The 27,406-nt window shown below is 39.0% G+C and overlaps 2 protein-coding genes across 2 annotated transcripts in view; both read left to right on the top strand.

The window, feature by feature from the left end:
* The window catches only part of LOC117475663 (nuclear factor 7, brain-like), an 863,632-nt gene that overhangs the window by 639,188 nt on the left and 197,038 nt on the right, over positions 1 to 27,406 (top strand). The window lies entirely within an intron of this gene.
* The window catches only part of LOC117475662 (butyrophilin-like protein 2), a 54,924-nt gene that overhangs the window by 17,029 nt on the left and 10,489 nt on the right, over positions 1 to 27,406 (top strand). The window lies entirely within an intron of this gene.

The following is a 27,406-nucleotide window of genomic DNA, read 5'->3' as shown; positions in this document are numbered from 1 at the left end:
TTGTCCAAACATCTTCTCTGTTAATGTGCTTCTGTCATGAGTCAGAAATAATGTTTGCAGAGTATTACTAATGCTCTCATCTTTAACTGTGTATATTTACATAAGTCACATGTTAATATGTTAATGTGTCTCATTGTGTACTAGGTAGTATGTATGATTCCTATCTCCTGAGGACCTGCAGGATGGAGTCAGAACAAATGTCCTTACAGGGACAATAACGTTTATCGTATCATAGATCTGCGTTCAGGATTCACGGTAAACAGCTCTGTGCTGACTTTGTGTTTCTGTTGTCGAGCGCTGCATAAAAACGTCAAGTTATTTCAACGTTGACCTTTCTACGCACATCCAATCAGAACAGCTGTGCTAAGAGGCACAAGCTAGCAGAGGAGGAAACTCAGAAACTGAACTTAACTGTTTTCACCACAAAGCTCTGCGGACAACCTGCAATTAGAAAAGAGCAAATCATGTGAATGCAGATTAATAGTTACCAAACTTTAGGTAGACTTGCTTGAAATATCAGATAATCATGGGATGGGAAATTGAGACTTTTATTGTCAGGGCTTCCTGGGTTTTAATCTTAAACATGATCTAATAAACATTTTCAAGAAAAGAGATGAGCAAACAGCATCACAATATTTCATTTATAAAGTTGTATATCATCTATTGTTCATAGATGGCTGTCACTACCCGATCTGTCCCCCTGCCCGATCTGTACTGCGCATGTGCGAGATGGTCCGCCATATTGGACAACTACATACGGCAACTCTAATAGGACACTTGACACAGTGGCTTTTGGCAAAGCAGAAAAAGAACCGAGAGAGATTATTGTTATTACAACGTGACTTCACTATTATTTAACAACTCTTTTTATTGGGTTGTTTTATTTGGGGTTAAATACATTGTCAGAATAAGTGAGACATGGATTTAACTTCTGTTAGACAGCTATCATACTGAATAAATATTTAGTGTGAATGTATGCAAAAATGTATGGCATATAGCTGTCTAACAGAAGTTAAATCCATGTCTCACTTATTCTGACAATGTCTTTAACCCCAAATAAAACAACCCAATCATCATGCTGCTGCTAGTCCATTGATAGTCACCTGTTGGTCTCCTGTCCTTTCTGAAAGTCATAAAGTCTTATGTCCTCAAGTACCATGGGATTACTGAAACCACCATGAATTTAAAAAAATGGTAGAAATGAATCTAATCTAAATTTTGAAGCATTCCTTGCCATCCCCTCCCTCTAAATATATCAATAAACATTAGGAAGTGATGCTCCTGACTACCATACCTGTTTAAGAAGATAATATTTGTTTTAAATCATTCAAAGCAATACACAACAGCAACAGGCTCTTTAACCAAGGCAACGTTAGCCTAACATGTATATGTTAACAAGTAAACTAGCTGTTCACACTATTCCTAATATTACCCATAAATATGAGCAGATTCTATTTTATTTTTAAAACATATTGATGTAAATACATACACATATCGGTATGTTGTATAAATATTGCAAATCAAAACCTTTATTCACTACTTATTACCAAAGATCGTAGTTCTATCTCCGGTAATCATGCATTCAAATGTCCCGCCACGAACTTCCGGGGAACATTTTGGACTTCCGTTGTCATAACTCTCTGGCCCAATCCCAAACCGCCCCCTACACCCTACCCCTACACACTACCCCTCCGTTTGCGCGTTCGCGCGGAGGGTCCGCCACATTAAGTGCTGTTCTAAACCAACGAGTGTGGAGCGGGGTGGAGGGGGAGTGGGCTATCAAGCCCTCAAACAGCGAGTCTGCATCATGGATGTATAATAAGAACTGGATACAGCGTGGGAGGCGGGGCCTCATTCATTCCTGTGAGAGTTGCTCATTCGCGCATGATGATAAAATGGCCCAACTTTTGAGAGAGCGAAACGTCACAGATTACCCGGCATGCCTGAGAAGTACCCGTATGTGCGCTCATAGCGCATGCGCAACTTTAACCATGCCCCCCAAAATGCTCATTCACATCAAGCACGTCAATTTGCGTACACGTAACAGCATCGCACGTTCATGACAGCATGGTAATGGTTTGTTATTATGATAGATTTGATATTAACGAGGCGGCAGTTAGCAGCTAGCGGTTAGCTAGTAATTATGCTAATTTACACATCAATCGTTATGTACTTTTATATTACGCTGTAACAGGATCTAGTGATATCCAAGCAACAGAGCTTCATTTAGCATGAAAGAATTATTGCACTGTATATATATATATATATCTGTATATATATATATACAGTGCAATATACTTCTTAGTGCAATAAGAAGCTACAGGGACGTTAATCTACGTCGGTAATCAGGTACAGCAAATGTGTTGTCCCTGTGTCCACCTAATATCAATTCAAACACCATGACACAATTCCATCAGATTAATGATAAAAACTTAGAGGACATTATTCAACTTCTGAAATCCTCCTCCTGCTGCCTTGATATTATTCCAACAGGATTTTTCAAAGATGTTTTTCCTTGCATGGCCTCAGATCTACTTCATATAGTAAACACATCTCTTCACTCAGGTATTTTTCCACAGGCACTGAAAACTGCAGTCATTAAACCGCTCTTAAAAAAGAATAATCTAGATGCTTCAGTAATGAACAATTACAGGCCAATATCAAACCTGCCATTTCTAGGTAAAATCATTGAAAAAGTTGTATTTCAACAGTTGAGTAACTTCTTGCATTTAAATAACTGTTTGGATGTGTTCCAGTCAGGCTTTCGTCCAAACCACAGCACTGAGACTGCTCTTGTAAAGGTCTTCAATGACATCCACTAAAACACAGACAGTGGCAGAACTTCAGTGTTAGTATTATTAGATCTCAGTGCTGCGTTTGACACTGTTGACCACAACATATTACTAGACCGACTAGAAAACTGGGTGGGACTTTCGGCAACAGTTCTAAATTGGTTTGAGTCCTACTTAAAGGACAGAAAAAACTTTGTTTCTATAGGTAAATACACATCTGAGTTGACAAATATGACATGTGGGGTACCTCAAGGCTCCATCTTGGGGCCTCTTCTCTTTAACATCTACATGCTACCACTGGCTCAGATAATGAAAAACAACAAAATAAGTTACCATAGCTATGCGGATGACACACAAATTTACGTAACAATTTCACCAGGAGACTATGCTCCAATTCAAACACTGAGTAAGTGCATTGAACAAATCAATGACTGGATGTGTCAGAACTTTCTCCAATTAAACAAAGATAAAACTGAGGTAATGGTTTTTGGAGCCAAGGCAGAACGTATAAAAGTTAGCGCTGAGCTTCAGTCTGCACTGTTCAAAACTACAGATAAAGCCAGAAATCTAGGTGTAGTCATGGACTCTGACCTGAGTTTCAACAGTCACATTAAAACAGTTACTAAATCAGCCTACTATCACCGAAAGAACATATCTAGGATTAAAAGACTAATGTCACAGCAGGATTTGGAAAAACTTGTCCATGCTTTTATCTTCAGTAGACTGGACTACTGTAATGGTGTCTTTACAGGCCTCACTAAAAAATCTATTAGAAAGCTGCAGCTGATTCAGAACGCCGCTGCTCGAGTCCTCACTGACACTAAGAAAGTGGATCACATCACTCCTGTTCTGAAGTCCTTACACTGGCTTCCTGTGTGTCAAAGAATAGATTTCAAAATATTGTTGCTGGTTTATAAAGCTTTGAATGGTTTAGGCCCAAAATACATGTCTGACCTACTGCTAAATTATGAACCATCCAGAACTCTCAGGTCTTCAGGGACTGGTCAGCTTTCTGTCCCCAGAGTCAGAACTAAACATGGTAAAGCAGCGTTCAGTTATTATGCTCCAAATATCTGGAACAAACTCCCAGAAACCTGCAGGTCCGCTGCAACTCTGACTACTTTTAAATCCAGGCTGAAGACTTTTCTTTTTGCCGCTGCTTTTAATTGAACTATTCACATCTTAAACTGCACTGTAACTTTTATCCATGTATTTTTTCTTTTAATGTTTATTTTATTATCTTTTATTTTTAATGACTGATTTTAAATGCCATTTTCTTAATGTCTTCCATTTTTGTAAAGCACTTTGAATTGCCTTGTGTTGAAAGGTGCTATATAAATAAACTTGCCTTGCCTTGCCTTGCCTTACAACCCTAATTATATTTAAAAACATTTAAGAAGGCCTCACGAAATACTTTAATGTAAATTAAAATGTAAATGTGAAGGGATGTGTGTAATGTGATGATTGACATTATTCACCCACGGATCTATGGGTTGGGGGTATTGTTCCGCACGGACATTTTAGTTAACCGGACTTACTGTTGATGTGAAATCCGAAAAAAAAAATACAATAATACTTTATTCCGAGTTTGCTTGCTTTTCTCTTTGGAGGTTATTACATAACGGCATTGTAATACACGGTTCGGCTGCATTACATATGACATATCTGCCGTAGTTCTGTATTTATAGAGCCCTGATGAGAAGACTTCTGGACAAACAGGAAGCACTGCCGCCAAAACTGAAAACGTGACGTGGATCATAAATATATCAGCAATTAAACAACATCTTACATTTCTTTTCACACAATACGTCTCCTTGCAGTATCAATACTAATTCGGCTGACTTTTATATTTGATCCAATTGGTAGATAGGCTGTATTTACACCATAACGGTGCACAGCTGATAGAAAGGCACATCTAGTGGTTAAAGCACGTTATTGAATTTGATTATTTTATTATTTTTCACAAAAATGAAACCATCAATAGCAGAAACAGAATTAACTGTCATTAGTAAACCACCCAAAAAAAAAGATCATAAGTGGTTTTGTTTTATATATATTTTAAGGATAATAATAGCAATGTAACACTGTCTATGACACTTACTGTATAACACTGATTTGAAAAACATACAGAAAAAACGAATTCACTGCCCTTAATAAAGTATTTAATACATTTCAGGTGTGCTGTTTTGTTTAGATCATTGACATCTGGAGCTCTTTTAATGTCCTTTTTGATTATTGTTACACCAGGTCTTGTCAAAACCTTTATTCCATATTCAATATCCATTACTAAACAAAACAGCAATTCTACTCCACTACAATTCAGAGGTTAACCTGGTATTTTTACTCCACTACATTTATTTTAGTTACTTTGCAGATTCTGATTAATGATGTGAAATATAAACAACCCTTAAATCAGGCTTTAGTTACACCTGAGTAAAATTCAGGGAAAGGTGATTGTCAAGTGCCAACAATCAGAAGAGATATTTGATAGTTGCTGCTTGAGAAGACTAAACATTTATCTGCAGATCCCTATAAAGTATATTCATTACTCGTTATTCTCTACTAATAGTTCATTAAAGACTATATATAATGGCTATTTTGCATATCCCTTTCAAGATTTTCTAAGGTTCTTTGACATATCATATACACAACTAATTCAATAACGTGCTTTAACCACTAGGCGGTGCACACAAGGTACACACAGCCATAATAACTTTGTATTATTAGTGTAGGACACTTGTGTATGTATAACATCTGAAGATGTGTAGTTTTATTCATGTTTTCACATAATTGTACAGGATATTGCTATATTATTTCACATGTTTTACTTCTAATATCTGATTTGTAAAACATCACAGACAGAAAGGTATATCCGTCATTTAACAGTAAGCTATTGAAATTCTGAATCCATAGATGTGTCTCCCATCACCCAAATCCCCTGACTATTCTCTCAACTCAGTATTTACATTCTTATATTCAAAGAAAATCAGTAATATCTTTAAAAACGACAAGTCCTTTTATATCAGCTGTGCACCGTTATGGTGTATAACGTATTTATTTTCGGATTTCACATCAACAGTAAGTCCGGTTAACTAAAATGTCCGTGCGGAACAATACCCCCAACCCATAGATCCGTGGGTGAATAATGTCAATCATCACATTACACACATCCCTTCACATTTACATTTTAATTTACATTAAAGTATTTCGTGAGGCCGTCTAAAATGTTTTTAAATATAATTAGGGTTGTAGTTGAAGAGTTTGTAAATTGTGTTGCCTGGCAACGCAATCACACAACGTCACGTCCGTTAATTCCACATCCACACCAGTCTATGATCCACACACATGGATTAACATCGATTTAATACATTAATGTAGCCTTTGTTTCTGCTAAAAGAGGTGTCGACCAGCTAGGGCAACAAGAAAATCGGCGAAATCAAGTGTGACGATTAAAAAATAAATTAAAAACATCTAATTTTGACAATAAAAACCGACCAATAGGCGCGGTAGACCATTTGCTTGGCACTTCCGGGTATTTCTCCAATGGTTGGGCCATGTTAACAATACCGTGTAACTGTCACGTTTGAAGGGACGAAACCGTGACATATTCACGTCTCCCAGCATGGTAGATCGTCACATGTTCACGTCTTGCCGTGATACCGGGTTGGCAGGAGAGGTGAGCCGTGCTCTGATCAGCTGCTGGGCTGTCAGAAGAGGGGGAGAAAAAGAGATCTCCGTGTTTTATTATATAAAGTCGTTATTCATTTGTTTTAAAGCTCAATACATAACAAAGAAGACCTTTGGCCGGCACTTTTCAAATTTTGTCCAGAAGATTTCAACTTTAACGGACATCTTGACCGGCGAAAGAAACTGAAACTGAAACTTTGCCGCACGGTCCCCTCGTTCCTTGGAAGAGGCGGAGAGGTGGGTGTTTGTCATCTGCTGGTGGACTAACCGGAGAGAATAGCCGCGTTCACACCAAGTACTTTCCTGTACTTAGTTCCGGCACTAAGAGCCCCGGCGCTTTTAACCCCAGGGCACTTAGTACAGATCGCGTTCACACCGGAGTACTTTTCCCTGAGGGAAGATTACGCAAATGAGCCGCTGACGTCACTTCTTCTTCTTCTGCTTTGGCTTTACTGGCAGGCCACAAACCACTTCACGGCGAGTACAGTAGGTGGCGGTATGCACCTTAAAGTTGTTTGCAATCCGCTGCAAAACAAGAGAAGAAGAAGAAAAACTTCCCGCGTATACTGTCTGTTGTTTACCTTCCGACCTCAGACATGATGGAGATGGAGTCGACTGAAGTTGTGCTGTTTGTGCTCATGTTATACAGCTTTGTAACTGAGTTAATGCAGCCTGAGCAACTTGCGTACAATAACAAAACAAGCCGAGCACGAGTGGTGGTGGAGAACGCTTTTGGCAGACTGAAGGGCAGGTGGCGGTGCTTGATGAAAAGAAACGACTGCAAGATGGACAAGATCACATTCCAGGTGGCAGCATGTTGCATATTACATAACCTTTGTGAAAGTAATGAGTACAGGGACGAATGGACTGCCTTACCGGCGACCCAGCTTTATGAGGCATCTGAACAGCGTGTAAATTGTAAACATTTTGACAATAAAGATGATCTTTTGTACAGTGCTTTTGTTTCTCTTTTATTTTCCAGTCAAGACAGGTAACATTACAATAGTGTACAGTGTGGCAATATAATAACAATAAACTGTGCCAGGTGTGTTGTATGCACAGTAAATAGGCTCAGCAGCAAACCCACCTTTATTATATATATATCTTCCTGAGACCCACTGCATCCGTCTGCCATAAACACTATGGAAACCTACATGTTAGTTTCGGCCCAGTGGACTCCATTTTGTGTTGTGTAAAATGGGGGGGGGAATTAAAGGTTTGCAAATCCCCATGTCCTCCTCAGAGGACAATCATAAAAACATTTAGTTTTAGGTCAAATAATATTTAAAATGATATAAATTATCATATTTGTGTATGTGCCCCTGCCATTCCTCCACAAGGTTGCAACATTGATGATAAATGACAAATAAAGCTTTGCCGATGAAACATGATGGTATCAGAATAATCACTTACATGTGATGTATAGGATGCTACGGTCACTAAAGATAAAGTGTCAGGAGAAATAAGCAAGATACAAGATCTGTTTAACAGTAAATAGAAGTTCACATTTTTAATGTAAATAAAATAGAAGTTGTACATGTAAATGAACATTATCAATATAAAATAAAGTGTCAGTTGTATCAAGACTATATAATAACAGTAATAACAATAATATAAAATGAACTGGTGAGCATCTTGTCCTCCGTTTCCTGGGCCTTGGTGAACAGCACCATCTGATCCCCGTGCATCGACTCTTTCACCACGGCACGCCGGTCCTCCAACGCCTGGACGGTGTCAAAAAAATTCGCATCCCGTGTCCGCTTTCCTAAGAGGGGAAAATAAGCAAGATACAAGATCTGTTTAGTCGCCATGTAGTTTTACAACATACTAGGAATGTGTTTTTTGTATTTTCACAAATAGAATTAAGGTTTCACAAATCTGAAACTGTGTTATAAAGAATGTTTAGCCTCTCCGGGATAATCCAGTCCAAATAAATCGGCTATGCAGCGATTTAAGAGGTTCAAACACGGAGGATTGTGCTTCATGTATGCTTGAACTTTGTTTAATGTTGTTGAGGCAAGTTTTCGTACCGGAAGTCATGTGACCTCTAGCCCGGATGTTTACAATGTTTGTGAGAGAGTAAAAAGGCGCGAACATTTGTAAATGCCGGTCTAGGCGAACGCGGCTAATTACAGTGCTTGCCTCGACGGGGAGGGATTGCATTGAATTAAAGCAGCGGGATCAAACGCTTGCTAGTGATGGGAATTCCGGCTCTTCTTGGTGAGCCGGATCATTTGGCTCGGCTCACCAAGAAGAGCCGGCTCTTTCGGCTCCCAAACGGCTCTTCAGTTTACCACATATTATACCTTTTATAATTCAATCAAATGTAGCCTTGTTTTGACTCATGATTTATATGTGTACACATATCACTTAAATTATTCAATACATCCTTTGTACTGAAGTATTCAAAAGTAAAAATGACATGTTTAATATCAATTATTTGATGTGGCCAATTGTTTTCATTGCATTTACAGACCCTTGTATCTCTCTGATACCACCCAATGAATGCACAGACTTGCTTGTAGAACCACGCTACACAAAGCAGATAGCAACACCTATAACAAAACCCGAGGTGACAGGGCTTTCAGTGTTGCAGCTCCGAGACTGTGGAACAGCCTCCCAGTACATATCCGGACTGCTGAGTCTATTGAACTTTTTAAATCTCAGCTAAAAACTCACCTCTTTGCACTGGCTTTTAATACTAGTTGAACATTACATTTTTACATTTGTATGTGTTTTTTTAAAAATATTTTTCTAGTTATTGTGCTTTTTATCATGTTTTTAATTATTGTTTTATTATTGTACTCCCATTGTGTTATTTAATATGTATTGCCTGTACAGCACTTTGGTCAACTGAAGGTTGTTTTAAATGTGCTATATAAATAAATAAAGATTGAGATTGAGATAAAAACGTAAGCATAGACATTTTAAAAAAGGGGCTACTGTATCGACATTTTAAAATTATATTTAAAGAAAAGGCCCTGACAAAACAGCAGGGCTCTATTTCAGTAGTAACTATAGAAAAAAAGACAGCAACAGCTGACATCAAATCTTTGCTGAGCCCAAGGATAATCATAAATAAATAACATAGTGAAAATAAATATATTGCAATGCTCAGTACAGCAGCATCCAACCGTCTCTAATCATAAAAAAACATAATACAAATAAATGTATTGCAATGCTCAAAACAGCAGCATCCAACAGTCTCTAATCCTTGGATATTACATGTCACTGCATGCATGCACGGAGCAGCTGTAGCGCGGAGATCATATCATTCTGTCTTGTATTACTTAACAACAACAAAATAACAAAAAAAAATGGCTCGTTCGCGGGCGCGAGCCGGCTCCCGTCGTTCACTTAAAAGAGCCGGCTCTTTGAGCCGGCTCGTTCGCGACCGACACATCACTAACGCTTGCCTCGGGGAGGGAGAAAAAAAGCCACAGCGGAGAATAAACAGAAGGGTAACCATGGTAACTATGGCCGGGAAGTCTTCTTCGCTGCTTTTGTGGCAGACTACAGCGCCACTTACAGGCCTGGCATATGTACTACAGCGTCTCCAGCGCTTTCGAGCAGCAATGGCCGGCCGTGGCCCAACCCCACATTCCCCTGATAGGTGGAGAGTTGGCCCAATAGCCGTAGCGCCACTTCTGTGATGTCAGGACAGTGTTCAAATCTGGATCCGTTGCAGCTCCTTTTTTAGAGATTTGGGTATGGAGGAAAAGAGAGAGGGTTGTGTTTTCTGACACTTGGTGAGTTCCCTGGAACACCGGGGACACATATTCATGTATAAAAGACGTACAAAAGTGCATTTTGCATGATAGGTCCCCTTTAAAGTGTTTCTCAACCTTAAAATAATTGCGGAATAGAGATTATTTGGGAAATTCAAAATAATAATTTATTATCAAAAATGTTAAAAAGATCTGGAAAAGAATCGGGAAAGAAATCATGTTTTATTCAAACATTTGATTGTAATAACACAGTTTTAATTACAGTATATAAACCCTGCAGTGCATCATCAGAGAACAACAAAACACACTTCCAGACAGAAGCAGTTCAAACATCACAGTAACAGCAGGTTATCATTCAGTGTAGCTGATACACTTTAGATTAGCCTCCTAAAACATGGAATAACACACAACATGCCGTTGGAACTTGTTCTGCAAATTAACAAGAAGTCATCTTTGCCACACCTGTGTTTGATTTCTGGGTAATATCAGCTACAGAAAGTGATGTGTTGCAATATCCTGGATCTGCTTTTCAAAAGAATCAGAATCAGAAACAGGTGTATACCAGGTAGGTTAACACATACGAGGAATTTGACAAGTGAAAAAATCACTTCTGCAGAAAAAGCTAGTTCATCTTACCTCAGAAAGGCTGAAAGGTAAAGCGGTGAAAATATCTTAAAATGTTGTACACGTTCTAAGGCTTCTAAAATATGGCCACAGTAGTAAAATGTATAGCTTTCTGCATCTATTGTAAATAAAACACTGATTATGGAGAAGAACCTCAGACAAACCTGCATGGGTGAAAAAAAAAGATTAAAACAAATACAGACATTATGTAGTCTATGTTTATATAACAGGCCCGAAAGGACACTTTTACAGAGGGGGTGATCAAGGTGAGTACGTAAACAACATACAAAAGCCTCCATGTAATTTTTCAGGTTTAAAATATATTTTATAATATTTAAAAAGTGAAATGTTAGGACAGCAGAGGGCGCCACATTGTTGAGAATTGAACAAGCATGCAGTGGTTCCCAACCTGGGGAGCTCGGGGAGTGCGCCAGACCTCAGATGATTTGAGGCCTAATATCATATTTCATTTTTTATTTTTTTTACATATAATTGTAACGCAATACATGATTGTCGCTAAAAGCCTTGTTAAATTTGAATAAAGATTCAAGTTAGTAGCTAATAAAGGCATAAAAAGACAGAAATGTATAATTCTTTCTTTAATAGAAATGTTTCTTCTGCCCGTAAAGTGTCCAAACCAGGCTTGTCTGGAGAAGCGCTTTTTAAAACATAGTAATTGTCCATGCCGGTTTCAGATTATTTGTCACAGTTGCTACGATCAGATCGGTCTGCTCCATTTTGTAGATTATTTACGATTTTTGAATCCACATAAACACATCGGCAAAATCCGGCTCACTTTGAGCATGTGTTTTAAACAGTTTAATCCCTTTGTGAATTGTTTCCACTTGCGCAGTCCTTTAATTTCTTCATACAGCGGGAATCCAAATTAATTAACCCTGAGTCCAATAACCATCAAAGTCACTCCAATAGTGCTCCTTAATTACGTTTTCATCCTCCTTTAACGAAATACTTTACATTCATCCAGTTTGTGACAGTAGTTGTAGCATTTTTGAGACTTTTACATTTTAATTACCGCTGTTGCCTTGTCTTTTCAAAAGCAGATCCAGGATATTGCAACACATCACTTTCTGTAGCACATATTACCCAGAAATCAAACAGGTGTGGCAAAGATGACTTCTTGTTAATTTGCAGAACAAGTTCCAACAGCATTTCATGTCTTAAGGGGCTAATCCAAAGTGTATCAGCTACCCTGAATGATACCCTGCTGTTACTGTGATGTTTGAACTGCTTCTGTCTGGAAGTGTGTTTTGTTGTTCTCTGATGATGCACTGCAGGGTTTCTATACTGTAATTAAAACTGCATTATTACAATCAAATGTTTGAATAAAACATGATTTTTTTCCCGATTCTTTTCCAGATTTTTTTACATTTTTGATAATAAATTATTATTTTGAATTTCCCAAATAATCTCTATTCCACAATTATTTTAAGGTTGAGAAACACTTTAACTTATCTTTATTTAAAATAAGTCTAACAAACAGACTGATAGGAATCTTTAGGTGCACTATAATGTCACTAATAGTAATAGGTAATTGAATTCAGAGCTTTTATACTTTGTAATTATTATTATTTGTGAGCATTTGATTTATTTTCACTTTATTCATTGTAGAAGCAACTATTAAATAATAAACAAGAATCCAGATAAAAACCAGTTCCTTGTTTCCTGATCTAAATATTTCTTTCATCCCGTAAAAGGTTGGTCTCTGGCTTATTCCTGTCCCAGCTGGACTACGGTGATACCATTTATAGATTTGCCTGTCCCACTGTTTTGGCCAAACTTGACCCACTCTACCATGCTGCACTGCGTTATATATCAAATGCACCCTATAGGTCTCATCATCGCACACTGTGTAGCCTAACTGGATGGTCCTCACTATGCGTAGGATGCAGCACTGGTTTTTATTAATGTATAAAGCCATTTTAGGTAAGCTTCCACTGTACATATGTGCCAGATTTGCCCCAGTTTGTGACTCTTACAACCTCAGACCCAGTGCCTGGATACGGTTCCAGGTTCCTGCTGTGCGGACTGAGGCTGGAAAAAGGAGTCTTTTTGGAATGACCTTCAATCACGCCTCAAACTGAGGGCACTTGTCTCTATAGCATGTTTTAAATTGAAGTTGTCTGAAGTCCTCACCACCAGCTGCTCTTGCAGTAATAAGTAGTACCTTTCTTACCGTCCTAATGTGCACAATGTAGTGACTGCTTTTCGTCTTTTGTTTTCTTAGTTGTGTTCTCTGTATTTTATATGTTTGTGTTATGTGTAATGTGTTATGTGTTATGTGTTATGTGTTATGTGTAACGTTGCTGCCTTCTTGGCCAGATCAGCATTGAAAATGAGATTGTATCTTTTATCAGTGTGCGTGCGTGCGTGCGTGCGTGCGTGCGTGTGTGTGTGTGTTTGTGGGTAGGTCCACAGGAAGACTTCTAGGGAACTTTATATTAAAAACAAATCTGTGAGCAGTGCATGCTGGGAGATTTGCGCCCTCCTCATTACCAAGTTACTGGGAATTTAACCAATGCAATGTATAAATGCGGCGTAGTGGATTGGTATGATGCCAAACCAAGTTGTGTTGTGTTTATAATGCAAAGACAATAAAACACCTTAAACCGGTTCCTTGTTTCCCTGAACTAAATATTTATTTCACCATAGTAAGTGGAATGACGTACAGAGTAACCGTTGATGAACACCTTCTCTGGAAATGAACAGTTAAAGTCTGTTGATTTTGGAGATGTTCGTAGTGGCTGGTAGCCATTTGGCGTGTGTGTGTGTGTGTGTGTGTGTGTGTGTGCCAGTTGAGTAGCACTTGAAATGTTTTGGCTCTTGAAACCTGATGTACTTGTATGATTCTGTTTTCTTCAAGTTTGTATCTTCCTGGTCGAATGCACTTCTTGTAAGTCGCGTTGGATAAAAGCGTCAGCTAAATGCAATGTAATGTAATGTGTGTGTTCGGTGTGTGTGTGTGTGTGTGTGTGTGTGTGTGTGTGTGTGTGTGTGTGTGTGTGTGTGTGTGTGTGTGTGTGTGTGTGTGTGTGTGTGTGTGTGTGTGTGTTCGGTGTGTGTGTGTGTGTGTGTGTGTGTGCAGTGTGTGTGTGTTTGTGTGAGTGTGAGTGTGTGTGTGTGTGTGTGTGTGTGTGTGTGTGTGTGTGTGTGTGTGTGCAGGTGAACACACTGAGTAACACATGTTTGTATCTTCCAGCTGTCAGCAAAGTGATCTCCACAGAAGGGACAGATGTTATTTTACCCTGCTCCCCCAGCACCAGAGAAAACCTCCTAAATAAACTGTTTGACTGGAAGAAGGTCGGTCAGGGAGGAGAAACTCAGTACGAAGTCTTCATGTACGATTCTGCTGTTCATTATGAACGTCATTCAGGTCAGAGTGAGCAGTTTACAGGACGAGTCTCACATTTTCAAAATGAACTGAAGCACGGAAACGCCTCCATCTTCATCAGGAAGACGAAGGTGATCGACAGTGGAAGTTACACCTGCTATTTTCCAAAGCTACAGCCTCGTGAAGAATTCTGCATTGAGCTCGTTGTTGGTGAATCTCATAAAACAGGTGTAAATAAGCCTACTTATATACAGAAACAAACAAGTCTCATATACATTAAATCTGCAGCATTCATCTTCCTGTGTGACAATGTTCATCTTGAGACTGGTGCTTCTTTTTTTGTTCAAGATAAGGCGCGTTCACACCAAGTACTTTTCCCACAATAGTTCATGAGAACTTTAGTTCATGAGAGCTCTTTTAGTTCTGATGAACTAAAGCAGATCGCGTTCACACCAAAATGATTTCCTGGGGGTGGATTAGGCAAATGAACCGCTGACGTCACTTCTTCTTCTTCTGCTTTGGGTTTACTGGCAGGCCGCAAACAACTTCACGGCGAGTACAGTAGGTGGTGGTATGCACCTTAAAGTTGCAATCCGCCAAAAAACCGAGAGAAAAAGAAGAAGAAAAACCTCCTGCGCCCACTTGCTGTAAATGAGGCGTCTGTTTACCTTCCGACCTCAGACATGAGCTTCGTCTGAGTTATTTAAGCAAACACAAATACAGATCGTCGACCAGTCAAATGCAATAGCAATGCTGATTCGGAAGCGAAGGCGGTTAAGAAGGATTGACAAAAGGATTGGACGACGACATGCACGCGCTACGCTACATGTGAAATGAATAAACTGTGCCAGGTGTGTCGTATGCACACTAAATAGGCTCAGCAGCTAACACACCTTTATTATATATCCTCCTGAGAGCAACTGCATCCGTCTGCCATGAACCCTACAGAAACCTATGTGTTAGTTGTGGCCCATAGTGGCCTCCATTTGTGTCGTGTAAAATGGGGGACATCAAAAGTTAGCAAATCCCCATGTTCATAAAAACATTTAGTTTTAGGTCAAATAATTATTACACTGCTCTGAAACTCACTACACTAACTCCTAAGATGTTCCCTTACTATAATTAATTAAAAATATTGAACTCAGAACACTGGTAATAACAAACTTAACCATTTCTCTTTCTATAAATAAATAGTGCTTGTGTTGGACGCCATTTTGAAATACAATGAAATTATCTTTTTGAAAGCCACAATAAATAAAGCTTCGCCAGTTTATAACCGATGAAACATGATGGTATCAGAATAATCACTTACATGTGATGTATAGGATGCTACACAGGTCACTGTAAAGATAAAGTGTCAGAGGAGAAATAAGCAAGCTTAGTTACATGAAATGTAATGAAAAATGTAAGATACAGGCTCTGTTTAATCGCCATGTAGGTTCTCTTTTATTGCACTCAAGACATTATCAGTAACAGCATCACGCTGTCCCAGGTGTGTCGTATGCATGTAAATAGAAGTTCACATTTTCAATATCAAATAAAGTGTCAGTAGTATCAAAACATATATATATATATATATATATATATATATATATATATATATATAATAACAATAGGTAGGCTCAGCAGACACACCTTAGTGCAAAGTGAAGTGTCAGTATTAATAACAGTGGCATATATATAATCACAATAATACAAAATTAACTGTCACAGGTGTAGGCAATTTGGGGTGAAGTGTCTTGCCCAGGGACAACGACATGCTGACTGCAGTGGGGTTTGAACCTGTGCTCCCCTGATCCGAACACCAACGCACCAGACCACTGTACCACACGCCTCCCAACAAGTCATTGTACAGTTTATCAACGATGACACATTTTTCTTTCTTTTTTTATTGAAGGCCTGTTGGATTTAATCAGCTCGCTTTGCACTGCCAGAAGCCCAGCCTGAAAGGTATTTTGTTGCTCCACCTGGCACCATGAGCAGCTGGTCGTCCGATTCCTGGGCCTTGTGTGAATGCAGCAGCCGTTCGTCGTGCATCTCCTTGGCACGCAGGTCCTCATTCTCCTTGCTGACCATGGCACGGCAGTCCATCGCCATGATGGTGTCAAGGAAGCTGTCATTGCGTGCCCGCTTTCCTAATGTAGCAGGATGAGAGTCCTAATCCCTTGGAAAGCATATTCTCCTCTTTTGGCTCTTGTGAGCATATCACCACCAGGGGGCACCCTATAAAAGGGCAGAGGTTTCTAGCTGGCTGTCTCTTGTTTGTTGGTACACAGACCCGCCCCACTTGCGTGTTTGCCGTGTTTGCTTCCGCCACCGGTGCAGTGGTGGATCCTCCGGGTGCAGCCTGTCAACGCAGCCATAGAAAGCATGAAGCTCTCTCCTCTCTGCGTCATCGATAGGAAAGCCTGATCGGGCCAATCCAATAATTAAGGGACATCTGCTGTTTTGCTTCACTGGAGAAAGTGTATTTATCTGCACAACTGCTGTTGATCCTGCCTAAATGTTTGGGCTACTGCTGCTATATTGCTGCTTCTGATTGCTGCTTCTGGCCAGCTTTGCGTCGCCTACTGCGGAGGCTCGCTCACCAGTTAAAGTGCTGCTTTAACTGAACGCCTTCCTGCTGCCTTGCTTGGGCCGACACTCGAAGTGTGGAAGTCATTGAACTCTGGGCCTAACTCCCCCCTATAACTTGTCCTTACTTTGGCCAACTTGATTTAAATTAGTTTGTTTATTTTATTCTAGTTAATTGTTTATTTTGTTTAACTGAACCTTTTCTCTTGTGATTTGTTTTATTCTTAAATGTTTACACAAGTTATCTGTTTGAGAACATATTTGCTATTGTGTTTATTACTTTGATTTACTTATTTAGCCCCCATTAACTGCATTTCCCTCTTTGTTCCCCTACTTAGTTACTGAGAGCTGAAGGTGGTGGTGCTGGTGTCCAAGGTGGTGGTTTTCCTCTCTTCTTTTGTGTGTGATGTGCTCCCCCGGGATTTGATTTCCTGCACGTATGACTGGGGTGATTTAAGTTTGGTTTGTTTGGGGATCCTTCCACTCACTCGTCGACCCTATCCCCCCACTGGTAAGCCTCAGCCCCTAATTCATTTTTTCCCTTTGTGCTACAGCCCTGTGTGACTGTTTTAAACTGCATTTTAAACTATTGACTTGTGCTAAATAAAATTGTATATTTTTGATAAATTGAAACCACGTCTCCGGCTCCATTAGTATTCGAACCTATGTGTCCTCTGAAAAAGTGTTAATATTTCCTTGGGTGAAACTCCCAAGGTGGCGTTGTCGGAATTGTGAATGGTTTAATCAAACCAACTTGAACAAATACATTCACTTATCCTCCCCTCTGCGGCTACTGCCACATAAAGATTCAAGTTAGTAGCTAATAAAGGCATAAAAAGACAGAAATGTATAATTATTTCTTTAATAGAAATGTTTCTTCTGCCCGTAAAGTGTCCAAACCAGGCTTGTCTGGAGAAGCGCATTTTTAAAACATAGTCATTGTCCATGCCGGTTTCAGATTATTTGTCACAGTTGCTCCGATCAGATCGGTCTCTATGGGCATAGATATGTCTCATAATTATTTGTGTGAACAGAAAAATAATTTGTGTGTAAGTATGTGATTTGTAAATGTAAAACACCATCCACAAATGCATTTAAAAGATTTGCAAACTCACAAATAAATTTGCAAATGTAAAACGGATCTGCAAATACGCTAAATATTTTCACAAATAAAAAAAAAAGATCTGTGAATATCTCTTTAACATTGACAACTTTGGATCAGGCATTTGTGAATCCATTTTGTATTTGTCAACCAAAAATGCGCTTGCGGATCTCAAATCTCTGCTTGTGGATCTCAAATCTCTGCTTGTGGATCTCAAATCTCTGCTTGTGGATCTCAAATCTCTGCTTGTGGATCTCAAATCTCTGCTTGCGGATCGTCTTTTTACAGACACGGAATTTTGAGACATACTTTCCGCCGGTCTCGGCTAAAATCTACTCGTGTCTCTCGGTTATTTTCGGAAACCACGTGATGGCCTGCTGATGACGACATTTCCGCATGATCTCAAAGTAAGAGCATGATGGTTTGTGTAATGCTCTGTTTTTTTGTGCTTACGTTAGATGCATTCTTCATCACCATCATCATCATGTTGAGTGATACAGTTAGTTTGTGTTAGTTTATTGGTTCAATACAGCATATATCGAGCATATTCGTATGCATTGATGTTGAAGTACAGGCTATACCAACCCGGTATCACGGCAAGACGTGAACATGTGACGATCTACCATGCTGGGAGACGTGAATATATCACGGTTTCGTCCCTTCAAACGTGACAGTTACACGGTATTGTTAACATGGCCCAACCAGTGGAGAAATACCCGGAAGTGCCTAGCAAATGGTCTACCGCGCCTATTGGTCGGTTTCTATTGTCAAAATTAGATGTTTTTAATTTATTTTTTAATCGTCACACTCGATTTTGCCGATTTTCTTGTTGCCCTAGCTGGTCGACACCTCTTTTAGCAGAAACAAAGGCTACATTAATGTATTAAATCGATGTTAATCCATGTGTGTGGAGGTGAGGATGTGGAATCAACGGACGTGACGTTGTGCGATTGCGTTGCCAGGCAACGCAATTTACAAACTCTTCAACTACAACCCTAATTATATTTTAAAACATTTTAGACAGCCTCACGAAATACTTTAATGTAAATTAAAATGTAAATGTGAAGGAATGTGTGTAATGTGGTGATTGACATTATTCACCCACGGATCTATGGGTTGGGGGTATTATTCCGCACGGACATTTTAGTTAACCGGACTCCTGTTGATGTGAAATCCGAAAACATTTAAAAAAAATAAAATAATACTTTATTCCGAGTTTGCTTGCTTTTCTCTTTGGAGGTCATCACATAACGGCATTGTAATACACGGTTCGGCTGCATTAAATATGACATATCTGCCGTAGTTCTGTATTTATAGAGCCCTGATGAGAAGACTTCTGGACAAACAGGAAGCACTGCCGCCAAAACTGAAAACGTGACGTGGATCATAAATATATCCGCAATTAAACAACATCTTACATTTATTTTCACACAATACGTCTCCTTGCAGTATCAATACTAATTCGGCTGACTTTTATATTTGATCCAATTGGTAGATAGGCTGTATTTACACCATAACGGTGCACAGCTGATAGAAAGGCACATCTAGTGGTTAAAGCACGTTATTGAATTTTATTATTTTATTATTTTTCACAAAAATGAAACCATCAATAGCAGAAACAGAATTAACTGTCATTAGTAAACCACCCAAAAAAAAAGATCATAAATGGTTTTGTTTTATAATATATATTTTAAGGATAATAATAGCAATGTAACACTGTCTATGACACTTACTGTATAACACTGATTTGAAAAACATACAGAAAAAACTAATTCACTGCCCTTAATAAAGTATTTAATACATTTCAGGTGTGCTGTTTTGTTTAGATCATTAACATCTGGAGCTCTTTTAATGTCCTTTTTGATTATTGTTACACCAGGCCTTGTCAAAACCTTTATTCCATATTCAATATCCATTGCTAAACAAAACAGCAATTCTACTCCACTACAATTCAGAGGTTAACCTGGTATTTTTACTCCACTACATTTATTTTAGTTACTTTGCAGATTCTGATTAATGATGTGAAATATAAACAACCCTTAAATCAGGCTTTAGTTACACCTGAGTAAAATTCAGGGAAAGGTGATTGTCAAGTGCCAACAATCAGGAGAGATATTTGATAGTTGCTGCTTGAGAAGACTAAACATTTATCTGCAGATCCCTATAAAGTATATTCATTACTCGTTATTCTCTACTAATAGTTAATTAAAGACTGTATATAATGGCTATTTTGCATATCCCTTTCAAGATTTCAAGATTTTCTAAGGATCATTGACATATCATATACACAACTAATTCAATAACGTGCTTTAACCACTAGGCGGTGCACACAAGGTGCACACAGCCATAATAACTTTGTATTATTAGTGTAGGACACTTGTGTATGTATAACATCTGAAGATGTGTAGTTTTATTCATGTTTTCACATAATTGTACAGGATATTGCTATATTATTTCACATGTTTTACTTATAATATCTGATTTGTAAAACATCACAGACAGAAAGGTATATCTGTCATTTAACAGTAAGCTATTGAAATTCTGAATCCATAGATGTGTCTCCCATCACCCAAATCCCCTGGCTATTCTCTCAACTCAGTATTTACATTCTTATATTCAAAGAAAATCAGTAATATCTTTAAAAACGACAAGTCCTTTTATATCAGCTGTGCACCGTTATGGTGTATAACGTATTTTTTTCGGATTTCACATCAACAGTAAGTCCGTTTAACTAAAATGTCCGTGCGGAACAATACCCCCAACCCATAGATCCGTGGGTGAATAATGTCAATCATCACATTACACACATCCCTTCACATTTACATTTTAATTTACATTAAAGTATTTCGTGAGGCCTTCTAAAATGTTTTAAAATATAATTAGGGTTGTAGTTGAAGAGTTTGTAAATTGGGTTGCCTGGCAACGCAATCGCACAACGTCACGTCCGTTAATTCCACATCCTCGCCTCCACACACATGGATTAACATCGATTTAATACATTAATGTAGCCTTTGTTTCTGCTAAAAGAGGTGTCGACCAGCTAGGGCAACAAGAAAATTGGCGAAATCAAGTGTGATGATTAAAAAATAAATTAAAAACATCTAATTTTGACAATAAAAACCGACCAATAGGCGCGGTAGACCATTTGCTTGGCACTTCCGGGTATTTCTCCACTGGTTGGGCCATGTTAACAATACCGTGTAACTGTCACGTTTGAAGGGACGAAACCGTGACATATTCACGTCTCCCAGCATGGTAGATCGTGACATGTTCACGTCTTGCCGTGATACCGGGTTGCATTAATGCTATGGGCTACAGTGAAATGTTCTACTGCAACACTCCCCACACGCACATACAGCTACACCCGCGACTGTTACAATGAAAGCTCGATAATCAGCTCACGGCATATCGGAGAAGATTTTTTTTTAAATTATTATTGAAGTTAAAAGCATCAATCTGGTGCACTTTTGAGAGCAAACTGAAGAGATCTATGGATACATCTCAACACCCATATGAAACAGAACTGTAAACAGATTTACTTTTTCTTTATGGATATTTGACTAATCACTCCCCTTTTTAAACTGTATTCTTGTTTTACTGTCATATTGTATTTCATACCTGTTTTTCATTTATTCTCTTATTGTTTTATAACTATAATGATCATGTGAAGTGTGCCTCGGAAATACTTGTTAACATAAATGGTGATCAAACTGTTTTGAGATCCACTGAGATAACTTAGACTAAAGTTAACTATCTAAACACTGAGAGAGTCCTTTACCTCACTGAGCTGACGTTATCTGACAGGAGACGACTTTCCTTTCACTCAGTTGTAGAAACAGCTTCTAATATCGGTTAGCGCAGCAACAACAATCTTGCTCTCTCTCGAGTCGTGCCACACAGACACACACGGAGCAGAGCTTGAATGAAACACCCCGAAGTAGGCTACTTGTCAGTGGCGGCCGGTCCATAGGGGCGCTAGGGGCACCGCCCCACCTCTTCCCATATTAATAAAAAAAAAATAAAAAAAAAAAATATATATATATATTTTAAAAAATATATATATTTATTTTTAATGAACAAGGTAAATATTATATAATTGGTATCAGTAAAATGTATAATCTACAATAAAATCTCATTTAAAATTGTGTTACGATGTCTAAAGTTACTGATAAGTCACATGTTTCCTGCCTGGCCTTGCCCGTGTACCTTCTCTCGTCTGGGGCGCTACGGACGCGGGATATGTATTACTACTTGTGTGTGTGTGTGTGTGTGTGTGTGTGTGTGTGTGTGTGTGTGTGTGTGTGTGTGTGTGTGTGTGTGTGTGTGTGTGTGTGTGTGTGTGTGTGTGTGTGTGTGTGTGTGTGTGTGTGTGTGTGTGTGTGTGTGTGTGTGTGTGTGTGTGTGGGGGGGGGGCGCAACTTCCAACAGGAGTCATTTGGGGGGTCTCTGCGTGAAAAAGGTTGGGAACCTTTGTTCATGTGGAAATGTAGAACCATATCTAAAGTAATGCATCGCCAGAAGAAAGCCAATAAGGAAAAGGAGCGCCCATTGCAACATGGTTATAACCTGATCAATATAATAAACAAGATATCTAAAGGTCTCTTCTTATCAGTCTAAGCCATAATCATCATCTTATTGTAATAGGCCTTTTATTGCTAGTGCTCTCATAAAAACACCATTAAGGGATGTCTTTACACAAAAACATGTATGGATCTTTATAAAATAAATAAAGTATTCAGCTGAGATTCAGTGTTCTTTTCCTCAAATAGGATTCAATGTAATAACTTCTGGTAAAATGGGAGTGAGGAACAAAATCCTACATATATGATATCAGAAAGTATTTCTATGAAGACAGAGGAAGAATAATTCTTCATCACAAAATATAAAACTATTGGGATCAATGTTGAACCTTGCATTCATCCATTGTGTTCAATATGTTCACATGTGTATGTCACGTAAGGTTCATATTCATTTAAAGTGTTAACGAGAGGCTTCGAAAAAAAAAATCTGAAATGTTTTTGAACAGCTCTGATTTTACCAAAAGTCATCTCTGCTGAGCTAAAGGCTGCTAATGACATATCAAGGTGTAAATGTTGCATATCATATCTTCTTATTGTTTTATTTTAAAGGTGCACCGTCATATTTGGATGGCAATCTAACAAAAAGCAGTGTTGCCGGATATTTGTATTGTAGTGTTTTTGAATCCAATGAATTTCATCCAGAACTAAAAAGAATACAACTCTGAGTTTTTATCAAACTGCCCATAAACTGGTGTGTGTGTGTGTGTGTGTGTGTGTGTGTGTGGTGTGTGTGTGTGTGTGTGTGTGTGTGTGTGTGTGTGTGTGTGTGGGGGGGGGGCGCAACTTCCAACAGGAGTCATTTGGGGGGTCTCTGCGTGAAAAAGGTTGGGAACCCCTGCCTTAGACAACGTGTACAACATTTTAAGATATTTTCACTGCTTTACCTTTCAGCCTTTCTGAGGTAAGATGAAATAGCTTTTTCTGCAGAAGTGATTCTTTCACTTGTCAAATTCCTCGTATGTGTTAACCTACCTGGTAATACACCTGTTTCTGATTCTGATTATTTTCAAAAGCAGATCCAGGATATTGCAACACCTCACTTTCTGTAGCACATATTACCCAGAAATGAAACACAGGTGTGGCAAAGATGACTTCTTGTTCATTTGCAGAACAAGTTCCAACGGCATGTTGTGTGTAATTTAATTTCTTAAGGTGCCAATCCAAAGTGTATCAGCTACACTGAACAATAAACAGCTGTTACTGTGATGATTGAACAGCTTCTGTCTGTAAGCTCATGTGTGTTTTCACTGCAGGGTTTATTTGCTGTAATTTAAACTTTATTATTACAAACAAATGCTTGAATAAAACATGATTTTTTTCCAGATTCTTTTCCTGATTTTTTCACATTTTAGATCTTAAAAGACACCAAAAAGTTAACATTGTTCATTTGTCGGATTCTCAAATAATCTCTATTTAGCAATTATTTCCAGGTTGAGAAACACTTTAACTTATCTTTATTTAAAACAAGTCTAACAAACAGACAGATAGGAATCTTTAGGTGCACTATAATGTCACTAATATGTAATTTAATTTAGAGCTTTTATACATTGTAATTATTATTATTTGTGAGCAATTGATTTATTTTCACTTTATTCACTGTAGAAGCAACTATTAAATAATAAACAAGAATCCAGATAAAAACCAGTTCCTTGTTTCCCTGATCTAAATATTTCTTTCACCATAATAAGTGGTATGACGTACTTTAACAGAGTAACCGTTGTTGAACACCTTCTTTGGAAATAAACAGTTAAAGTCTGTGATTAGTAAAATATCCATAAAGAAAAAGAAAATCTGTTTACAGTTCTGTTTCATATGGATGTTGAGAGATGTATCCATAGATCTCTTCATTTTGCTCTCAAAGTGCACCAGATTGATGCTTTTAACTTCAATATTCCCGGGGGAGCATGCCCCCGGACCCCCCTAGAGGAGGTGAGGTCCGCCCCCCACTCATCAAAAATAGCACTTTACCCCTGCCTAAACGCCGTGAGCTGATTATCGAGCCTTCATTGTAACAGGGTCCACAGGGTGTACTGTGTGTGTGCGTGTGGGGAGTGTTGCAGTAGAAAATTCCACTGTGGGCTAAGCCCCGAATGTTTCCAGGTCCAGGCGACGCCCCTTGCATTCATGACGTAGTGCTTCATATATGTAATTTTGCGCTGTCCGGAGCTGACAGGTCCATGGAGCCTGCCTACAGGCGCTAATCTCAGGACCGAAGGACCGTAGTATAGTTGTCTTTATTTTTACGTTATTATTATTATTATTCAAAGATAAATAAGGAAGTGTGTGTTATATGAGATGGCAGCTCCGATTATTAAATCAAAGAGGCTTAATGTTTTATATTATATTATTTCACTATAGCTATGTAGACGGTGTCAAGGTCCAATGTTGACAAAATTAATCATATATATATATATATATAAATCGCCGGAGGGGGCCTCATCTTGGGGAGGGAGCCTCAACTGAGCCACAAATGTGGCGCACCTATGCGCTTATGTGGCGCAATCAGTGTGGCGCGGCACGGTCCCCCCCACCAAGCCTCTGAATTAGCACTAAGCTAAAAAATGCTAACGCACTTAGCACAGAACTCACGGTAGAAATATTGTATTACTCATCGGATCTGCACAAAGATATCACATGAAAGCTGATATTCCACAGATTCCAGAGGTATAAGTATCATCACTGTACGACAGTGGCGAGCCGTGAGCTTTATACCTAGGCCCTCTGACCCCCACCCCTTCCCTCGAAAAATAGAAAAAAAAAGAGTTATTACGTCACAGCGTATACTTCAGCGGAATATCAAAACAACGGCCCAGGGTGCAAAACGCATCAATGACAGCGACCCTCTACCACACAGAACAACACCTGTGAACCCAATGTGTGTTCTTTGACATTGAAAATGATATTGCATTGTGTTTGTTACTTTCGTTACAGTTGTATGTCTTAAGTGTAATTTGGCATGCTTTTATTTTGAAGGCGAGTTCACGCTGTTGACAGGAAGTTGTTGTTGCTATGGAAACAAGAAAAGCTTCACAGCGGGCGGAACTTGTCATAAAGTCCGCGATAATAAAACCCACCCATTTAGAGGGAAGATATGATTGGTCAATTGTACTGTCATTTGACATTACTCACTCGTTCAGTTACTATAGCAACCCTCTGTGAATCGCAGAGAGGGCCAGACGAGCTTCTTTCATGTAACCCTTCACATTGAACAGAGACTGAACAGGCAGATTCAAAGGATTTATTTCTTTGGAAATGTTATTTTAAATACAATTAAATCAAGTTTTTTTTCGGTAAAACTAATGAAAAATATAACAAAAATAATATTAAAAAAATATATATTTAAAAAAAAATATATATTTTTTAAATGTTTTTAAATATTATTTTTTAGAATATCTTAGGCCCTCACAGAGGGCCTAGAGGGCCCTGACGGCTCGCCACTGCTGTACGACCAAAACTCACCGCAGCGAATGCGAAACCAGACAACACACAACTTAGCTTTACGGCAATATGTCTTACCTTTGCTGTTTTCTGATCAAAAGTTGTGTTCAATGGCATTAAAACGATAAAAACGCTGCTGAAGGTTAATCCATAGGTTAATCCAATGTGTCTGTCACTTTGAAATGATTACTGATAATCCATCATAGCATTTATGTCAAAAACTGAGATTTCATATCAAGCTCCTATGAGAGCTACAACCCAGCTTCCGGTTTTGGGCATTCTGGCTACGCATCACTCATTCACCAATGGGTAATGTTTAGATGGATTTTAGGAACTTCCCCTCGATTCTCAACGCACGCCGCCGTGTGGACGGGCCGTTGCGGCCCGTCCACACGGCGGCGTGCGTTGACTCTTCAACGCTTCTGTCCATTCACTTTGAATGGGGTGACGTCACGCTTCACTGAACTGCATTGTGGGAGCGTCGCTACGCGTTGCTCGCGGTGCTCGCTGCAAAAGTTGAGCAATGTTCAACTTTTGAAGCTTCGACGGAGGCGTCAGCCAATCAAATCCCGCTTATGCAAATCTGACAGTACAAGCGCTAGCCAATCAAACCGCGTGTATGCTGGGAGAGACATACCGCAGGTCATTTCCTCATGTTCCAAAAAATGGAGGATAAAATAATTATAGCAGTAGGGAATCACCCGGTCCTATACGACCAGTCCCTCTTTATCTACCGGGATACAAACTGGAGGAGCCAGGCATGGAGGGAGGTGGCAGAGACAGTGGTAGGTTTTCGCCTGTTTGGGGAGTTTATATCCAGTTTACTTCGGGCTTTTTTGCTTTGTATGTCGGGGGCGGGAGATTCATGTGATTGGTTGTTGGTCGCTTTGCTCGCGAGAAATCCCCAAGCTTCACACACGCCCACCGGCAAGCTTCAACGCACGCCGCCGTGTGGACGGGCCGTAACGGTTCAAAACAGGTGTCAATCATCAAAATCGACCGAGGGGGGCCAGAGATATGGCAAATACACCCAAATGACCCCAGAAGTGGGTTTTTTAAACCTCTCTAAAAAGGTCAAATGTCACTTGTTTTGCATCAATCTTGATACAGGGTACTTATTATATGTTATAGTTTGGATTCCTAAAGCTTTTAGTCTCCGATCCCATCATTCAAGGGTGGTTTTCACAATAAGTAATGTTTTCTTTTTGGACGGACACTATAATTTACATTTTTTTACTATGTTCAATCTGAGTTTACTTTAAAATAAAAAAAATTCTATATTGATTCTGACTTTTCTACATCCAACTCACAGGTTTATCATTACTTTGAGAAAAAAGATTATTAATTTACCCCTTTTAGAAGGGAAGATATGGTCATTTGTTCTGGGAATGTCATTTTCGAGGCTGAGACCTGAAAAACAGCCTCGGGGCTCAACTGGCAGAGTGACCGTTGAACACCTTCTTTGGAAATAAACAGTTGTTGATGTTTTAGATGTCCTTGCTGCTGTTGGCTGATAGCCATTTGGCATCATT

This window comes from Trematomus bernacchii, unplaced genomic scaffold (genome assembly GCF_902827165.1).
Source record: "Trematomus bernacchii unplaced genomic scaffold, fTreBer1.1, whole genome shotgun sequence".
Taxonomy (NCBI): domain Eukaryota; kingdom Metazoa; phylum Chordata; class Actinopteri; order Perciformes; family Nototheniidae; genus Trematomus; species Trematomus bernacchii.
Note: the sequence above shows the minus strand (reverse complement) of the source record. Positions and strands in the feature narration are given on the sequence as shown.